The sequence below is a fragment of the Lathyrus oleraceus genome, chromosome 2 (genome assembly GCF_024323335.1).
Source record: "Lathyrus oleraceus cultivar Zhongwan6 chromosome 2, CAAS_Psat_ZW6_1.0, whole genome shotgun sequence".
Lineage (NCBI taxonomy): Eukaryota > Viridiplantae > Streptophyta > Magnoliopsida > Fabales > Fabaceae > Lathyrus > Lathyrus oleraceus.
The window spans coordinates 232,099,926-232,107,473 of record NC_066580.1 but is presented as its reverse complement, the minus strand read 5'-3'; the positions used below and the strand labels follow the sequence as shown (position 1 = coordinate 232,107,473).

Sequence of the window (7,548 nt, the reverse complement as noted above, 5' to 3'; positions counted from 1 at the left end):
AAAGCACGCATCAAGTTTTTGGCGTCGTTGCTGGGGATCAATTTCATCAAATCTCATTTACCTGTTGTTATATCGTTTAGACTTAGGCTATTTCCCGCCGGTCAATGCGAAGAACTCGCAGCACCGGAAGTTTAAGCTTAATAAACCCTCTGGCGGAACCTGAACGTTACGCTCGCGCACGTTTATTCTTTCATAAGATTAAGAGAGCTATGGCCGAAAATCAAAACCAAAGACCTCTTAAGGACTTCGCTCAACCATCCAATGAAGAACCTAGTTCTAGTATAGTAACCATCCCAGCTAATAATTTCGAACTTAAACCATCCCTGTTGCAACTAGTGCAACAGAGACAATTCGCAGGTCTCGCTACTGAGAACCCGAACCAACATTTAAAAATCTTTCTTCAATTAGCAGACACTTTTAAAACCAATGGAGCTTCTCCTGAGGCAATACGTTTAAGATTATTCCCTTTTTCCCTCAAAGATAAAGCCCTATCATGGTTAGATTCCCTTCCACCCAATTCCATTACGACTTGGGATAACCTTAGAAGAGTATTCCTTGCTAGATACTTTCCCCCGAGTAAGACCGCCGTTCTTCGAAACCATATAACTAGATTTACCCAAAACCAAGGAGAATCGTTGTTCGAAGCTTGGGAGAGATATAAAGAGTTGTTACAAGCATGCCCATATCATGGTTTAGAAAATTGGTTAATCATTCAAACCTTCTATAATGGACTTCATTATAACACTAAGATGACCATCGACGCTGCCGCAGGCGGTGCTCTGATGAACAAACCTTACCTTGAAGCTAGTGCCCTCATAGAAGATATGGCTCAAAACCATCAATCATGGGGAGTCGAACGAGCGACAGTTGAGAAGAAGGAAGTCCAAGGAGGAGTGCATGAACTAAGCTCTATAGACATGATGCAAGCTAAAATGGACGCATTAGCCCTTAAGGTCGAGCATATGTGCATAAACCCGAATACTGTAGCCGCAGTCTCGTCGGATTGTGAGATATGTGGAACCAAAGGACACCAATCTGCAGAATGTAGTCTATTAAACGAAACCCACTCTGAGCAAGTGAACAACACCCAAGGGAACCTATACTCGAATACCTATAACCCTGGATGGAGGAATCACCCGAACTTCTCCTATAAGAACAATAACCCTATCCAAAATAATGCAACTCTGAGACCTAGTTATCAAGCCTCAAGATCAAATCAACCTATGCAACCTGTGCCACAAAGTCGAGCCTTGAGAAAATTATGGAAAATTTTATCACTGCTCAAACCCAACAAAACAAGGAGTTCATGAACCAAAACATTCATGTTAACGAATTGATTACTCAGTTAGGAACCAAGGTTGACCAAATAGTTACTCATACCAAGATGCTTGAAACCCAGATCTCTCAGGTAGCTTTAAACCAAGCCCCTCAGACCACACCTGGAGGACAATTCCATGGACAACCTCAACAAAATCCGAGAGGGCAAGCCAATGCCATTACCCTACGAAGTGGGAACGCTTATGATGAGCCACCAAACCCTAGATTTAGTGAACCCAAAACTTGTAAGGAACATACCAAACCCACAGACGAAGTAAAGGAACCAGAGGAATCTGAAAACCAGGAAGGTCGAGAGAAAGGAGAAGAACCTAAAGATAAAACTTATGTACCACCCCGCCATATAAACCACCTATACCATATCCGCAAAGACTCAAACAAACCCAGATCAATAACCAGTATCAAAGGTTTATTAAAGTTATAGAAAAACTTCATGTAGAAATCCCTTTCACAAAAGCCATCACCCAAATACCTTCTTATGCAAAGTTTCTCAAAGACATCCTTACCAACAAACGTAGACTTGACGATCCGAAGCCTTTGGAATGTAACGCTATTTCCGAGGACAAATTAGCAAAGAAAGATAAAGATCTTGGAAATTTCTCCATTCCTTGCCTTTTGGGTAATCATGTCATCGAAAAAGCTTTTCTAGACTTAGGAGCTAGTGTGAGCCTAATGCCTTTAGCAGTTTGTGAGAGGTTAAACTTAGGAGAATTACAACCTACTAAGATGTCACTTCAGTTAGCCGATAGATCTGTCAAGTATCCGATAAGCATTTTAGAAGATGTCCCTGTTAGGATAGGTCAGTTATTTATCCCTACTGATTTTGTTGTCATGGACATCAAAGAGGACAATGATATACCAATCCTTCTAGGTAGACCATTCTTATCGACTACAGGAGCCATAATAGATGTCAAGAAAGGAAAGTTGACATTTGAGGTAGGTGACGAGAAAATAGAATTTATACTTTCGAAATTTCTTATGGCACCTGTGATGGGAGACGCGTGTTATGCCTTAGATATCATTGATGAATGTGTTAGAGAATTAGAACAAGAAGAAATTATAAAAACAATTAAGTTACCATCAACTCTCATAATGGAAGATGATGACTTTAAGAAACCCTACATCGATGATAACCTATACGAATGTTTATCCCTTACCCCAGATCCTATGCCATTCCCTAAGAAACCAACCTTAGAACTTAAGGAACTGCCAAAGAACCTGAGATATGAGTTCCTCGATGAAAAGATGAACCGTCCAGTCATAGTCAGTGCTACCTTGAGCCAAGAGGAAACGAACCAACTTTTAGACATTTTACGAAGATATCCCTCAGCCTTAGGATATAATATCTCTGACCTGAAAGGTATAAGCCCATCCGTATGCATGCATCGGATTTCGCTCGAAGAAGATTCAAAGCCCTCCAGGGAACATCAGAGAAGGATAAACCCTATAATGAGTGATGTTGTTAAAAATGAAGTTCTTAAGTTACTTGAGGCAGGTATAATCTATCAGATCTCGGATAGTAAGTGGGTGAGCCCTGTGCATGTAGTATCCAAAAAGGGAGGCATCACAGTCGTGCAAAACGATAAAGGCGAACATGTAGCAAAACGATTAGAAGGAGGATGGCGGATGTGTATAGATTATAGAAAATTAAATAAAGCAACCAGGAAAGATCATTTTCCCTTACCATTTATAGACCAGATGTTGGAGCGTCTGGCCAGACACTCTTACTTCTGCTATCTAGATGGATACTCTGGATTCTTCCAAATACCTATCCACCTCGAAGATCAAGAAAAAACTACCTTTACATTCCTTTATGGAACTTTTGCCTACAGACGAATGCCATTCGGCCTCTGTAATGCCCCAGCCACTTTCCAACGCTGCATGATGTCAATCTTTGCAGATTACCTAGATGGTATCATGGAAGTGTTTATAGATGATTTCTCGGTTTGCGGATTTGATTTCCACAATTTCCTTGCTAACCTTGAGAAAATCCTAGAGAGATGCGTGGAGGTGAACCTCGTGCTAAACTGGGAAAAGTGTCATTTCATGGTGACCGAAGGAATAGTTTTAGGATATATAGTTTCCGAAAAAGGTATAGAGGTAGATAGAGCTAAAATAGAAGTTATAGAAAACCTAAAACCCCCTAAAACTATCAGAGAAGTCCGAAGCTTTCTTGGACACGCTGGATTCTATCGGCGTTTTATCAAGGACTTCTCTAAAATAACTAAACCTTTAACCGGACTTTTAATGAAAGATGCTGAATTTATTTTTGATGAAAAATGTAATGACGCATTTAATCTTTTAAAACAAGCATTAGTATCTGCACCCATTATGAAACCGCCTGATTGGTCAGAACCTTTTGAGATAATGTGCGATGCTAGTGATTATGCAGTTGGAGCCGTTCTAGGACAAAGGAAAGATAAAAAATTACATGCAATATATTATGCCAGTAGAACCCTAGACGCTGCCCAACTTAACTATGCAACAACTGAAAAAGAATTACTCGCTGTAGTTTTCGCTATAGACAAATTTAGATCTTATCTAGTAGGAGCAAAAATTATAGTTTATACTGATCATGCTGCCATTCGTTACCTATTAAGTAAAAAAGATGCCAAGCCCAGGTTACTCCGATGGATTCTATTACTACAAGAGTTTGATTTAGATATAAGAGATAAAAAAGGCACTGAAAATGTAGTAGCCGATCACCTTTCTAGGCTAAAACATCTAAAACCAGAACTAGTACCCATAAATGATGATTTCGCCTATGATAGACTGATAGCTAGAGTAGAAACCATTAAAGATAATAACCTAGACCCTGATGAGCACCCCCAAAATTCCTTAGCAATAAGTAACGTACCATGGTATGCAGACTTCGTTAATTACCTAACTGCTGATATAGTACCCCCTGATCTTGACTACCATCGCAAGAAGAAATTCTTCCACGATGTGAGAAACATCTATTGGGACGAACCGCTCCTTTTCAAAAGGGGTAAAGATGGCATTTTTCGCCGTTGTGTTTCGGAAGAAGAGGTAAATAGTATTATCAAGCATTGTCATTCTGCACCTTATGGTGGACATGCGAGCACCTTTAAGACATACGCCAAGATTCTTCAAGCTGGCCTATTCTGGCCTACCATGTGGCGTGATGTCTATGCTTGCATTGTCAAATGTGATAGATCCCAACGCAGTGGAAACATTTCGAGGCGTGATGAAATGCCTCTAAGAAACATTCAGGAAGTAGAACTCTTCGACGTATGGGGTATAGATTTCATGGGACCTTTCCCACCATCCTTAGGAAATAGGTATATCTTAGTAGTTGTAGACTATGTGTCTAAGTGGATTGAAGCTATAGCTGCACCTACAAACGACACTAGGGTAGTAATCAAACTATTTAAAAACTATATATTCCCTAGATTTGGAACACCACGTTTAGTCATAAGCGATGGAGGATCACACTTCATATCAAGGATATTTGACAAACTTTTAAGAAAATATGGAGTTAGGCATACAGTAGCAACACCATACCATCTACAGACTAGTGCCCAAGTAGAAGTATCCAATAGGGAGATAAAACAAATCCTAGAGAAAACTGTTTCTATTTCTAGGAGAGACTGGTCTCAGAAGCTTCAAGAAGCACTATGGGCCTATATAACCGCTTTCAAAACCCCTATAGGAACTACTCCTTACCAACTAATCTATGGAAAATCCTGTCACTTACCATTCGAATTAGAGCATAAGGCCTATTGGGCCATTAAAACTTTGAATTTAGACTACCTGACCGCTGGAGAAAAGCGTACCCTTGACATTCACAAACTAGAAGAACTTAGGCAATCTGCCTACGAGAATGCAAAAATATACAAAGAAAGAACAAAAGCCTATCACGACAAAAGGATAGTAAAGAAAAACTTCAATATAGGCGATCCTGTTCTCCTTTTCAACTCTAGGTTACGACTCTTCCCTGGAAAGCTACGCTCGAGATGGACTGGCCCTTTCGAAGTATCCAAGATTCTGAGATCCGGAGTCGTAGAAATCAAGAACGGAACCTGTAGCCCATTCATTGTAAATGGACACAGACTGAAGCTCTACGAAGGAGGAGACATTCCAGCATACTACTCAAGCCACACTCTGATTGATCCACCGATTCCTACTACTACAGGTGTATAAATTCTAATCGTCAAGCTAATGACGTTAAACAAGCGTTGCGTGGGAGGCAACCCATGTTTTTTTTTCTTTTTCATTTTACTTTTTCGCATTTATTTAATTTTATTTTTATTTCTTCACCGAGACTAAATATTTGAATGGTTTATATTTTCAGGATCACTTTCCTAACTTCTACAGGATGCATGATTTCGATGATATGCACGTCGCCTATAGAGATGATGCTCAGAGAGAGCGCTACATCGCTCTTTATCAGCGCCCTATGGCACCCACACGTTATCCTGATCAACACTGTATGGAGGCACTGGGCATTGAGCCGAGTATCCGATTCCTTAGCCACCGGCTTCACTGGGACGAGTTTGCTGATGATCTAAGTAACACCTACAGGAACTTGACATTGGAGTTCCTGAGTTCATTTGATTATGACCCATACTCTGGACCAGATGGGTATGCTGCTTTCAGGCTCTTTGGAGTTGAGTACTCTTTCAGCCAAAAAGAGTTCGGTGACCTATTGGGTTTCCAGACCACTCCTGATGCTATCCCGGAGACACCTATGGGATATTTTCTTGGTAAGGAGGTGGAGAAGTTTTGGAGTGATATATCAGGTGGCGGAAGCCAAGATCCATCTACGCAGCTGTCTCATGTCATACATAACCCCGCCTTTAGATACTTCCAGATGATATTGGCACATTCCTTCCTAGGAAGACCGGATGCTGAGACATTATTGAGTGAAGAGGAGATCTTCCTACTATTTTGTGCATCCCAGTCTCGCCCAGTAGCATGTGGGAACTTTTTGTTATATGGCCTCAGCGGTGTCTCCAGATTGACCGAAGGAGTCATCCATGTGGGCGGGATCATCACGCAGATTGCTATCGCTTTAGGTCTGTCTCGCAAGTTGTTACATCTCCGGACCTACTGTGGGTACACTACCATGGACATCGACTTCTGTTTGACCAGAGGGTTGATGAGGAGAGCCTCTTTCCACCCATGTCAGTTCCGATTGCTAGTCGACAGTGAGGCTATTCATTATTTCACACTGCCAGATCCTATGATGACCAGTGTGCATGACCCAGCGAATTGGAGTTATGCTCTGGAGGGCCAGGGAGAGACCATCGAGGAGCCGAGATCACCACCCATTGCTGAGTACACGCCTACACCACCTTCTCCCAGGATCACTATTTTCTCTAATAATATTTCATTGCAGACCCCCGACATCCGCACCCAGATTGCAGAGTGTCGTAGAGAGATTGCAGAACTTAGACAGGAGGTGGCTGACCTCACTTTACAGATGGGAGTATCTGATCTCACCCACGCTACCGAAGCCGACTGTTTATATCAGGAGATTGCAGAGCTCAGGCAGGAGGTAGCCATGCTCCGTGGATCCACTCAGGAGGACGACATCCCTACTATATGATCTCACCATTGCATCTTATTTTATCTCTTTTTTATATTTCTCGCATTTACATAACTCATTTTATATCATCGCATTTGGAATATTTTGTTTACTATGTCTACACATTGATATTTCTACTTATATATATATATATATATATATATATATATATATATATATATATATATATATATATATATATATATATATATATATATATATATTATATATATATATATATATATATATATGTCTTATGTTTGTTTTATTTGCATTTTTTATTTTAGATTGTTTATTTATTTATTAATCTAATATTTAAATTTTGTTTTATTTGCATTTTTTATTTTCTTTCTATAAAAATTATGCAAGTCAATGATACTAGGAAATCACAAGACAAATGCTATCCGGACCCCTCAAAGCCAAAAGACAAAGAGAAGCCCAAGCCAAAGGACCAAAATCCGGCCCAGCCAGATTTTGCCTTGTGGCGCCTGCCATAGACCTTGTGGCGCCCGCCACAGCGTCTGTAAAAGGTCGGGGCAGAACCCCTTTCTTCACCATTTTCACACCTTACAACCTTCCAAACCCATTTTTCCACCTTGCAAAAACGTCCTTGAACCCACAAAAAGCTCACACCTTTCTCATCCCCACACCGTACAAATCAT

The 7,548-nt window shown here is 40.6% G+C and overlaps 1 non-coding gene across 1 annotated transcript; it reads right to left on the bottom strand.

The window, feature by feature from the left end:
* Positions 1 to 587: 587 nt before the first annotated feature.
* Positions 588 to 694, bottom strand: LOC127124074 (small nucleolar RNA R71). The gene has a single exon (XR_007803714.1). It is a non-coding gene; the product is annotated as a small nucleolar RNA R71 (small nucleolar RNA).
* Between the last annotated feature and the right edge of the window lie 6,854 nt (positions 695 to 7,548).